This window comes from Pteropus vampyrus, unplaced genomic scaffold, assembly GCF_000151845.1.
Source record: "Pteropus vampyrus isolate Shadow unplaced genomic scaffold, Pvam_2.0 Scaffold1152, whole genome shotgun sequence".
In the NCBI taxonomy this organism is placed as follows: domain Eukaryota; kingdom Metazoa; phylum Chordata; class Mammalia; order Chiroptera; family Pteropodidae; genus Pteropus; species Pteropus vampyrus.
The window spans coordinates 21,318-22,084 of record NW_011889933.1 but is presented as its reverse complement, the minus strand read 5'-3'; positions in this window follow the sequence as shown (position 1 = coordinate 22,084).

Below are 767 nucleotides of genomic sequence, written 5' to 3'. Positions count from 1 at the left end.
GGTAGGGTCAGGCGAAGGGAGCCCCGAGGGGAGGCGGGGATTTCCGGGGCAGTGCCGTGCAGGACCCAGACTGCGAGCTCCTCCCCCAGGTTCACAGGCTGATTTCTGGGAAAGCCGGGCATCCAGTGATGCGGGCCAGCAGGAGAGGCAGGAGAGGCAGGAGCCTGTCCTAGTCCCCAGGGATGAGACGGGGCCAGGCGGCCCGGCGCAGGAAGTCGGGGCTTCCAGGCACCTTGTCTGCTTGTGTAATTATGCCAAGCAAGGGGCGCTCCCGCTCGCCTGGGCCGGCACCTGTCTCGGGGTGATCCGAAGGCAGGTCCTCCCTGCCGGCCGCCAAGACCCCAGGCCCTTCTCAGGTCAGGAAGGCTGTCCCTCCTCAGTCCCCATGTGAGTAGTCAAGCCGAAGCCGGGGTCGGGCGATGCCCCCCGTGCCTGCGCAGCCCGGGGCCGCCAGCGCGGAGCGCGCCTGGCGGGGGTCTCCGCGCGCTTCCGCCCCAGGGCTTCGGAAACACTCGGGAGCGCTGGGGGGCCGAGAGTGGCGGCTCAGCCCCCTGGGGCCGGGCCCGGCCTCACCCCTGAATCCCAAGCCTTCCTCGACCTCTGCCGCGCCTCCCCCGGAGACCCCCTCGCTCGCTCCCTTCCGCGCCCCGCAGGCTGTGTTCCGCGGCGCCGGGGCCCTGCGCCCCGCCCGGGCCCGCCGACTCACCGACAGGGACGCGGCTACACCGCCTCGCTGAGCAGCCCAAGCCGGACTCGCAGGCCAGCCG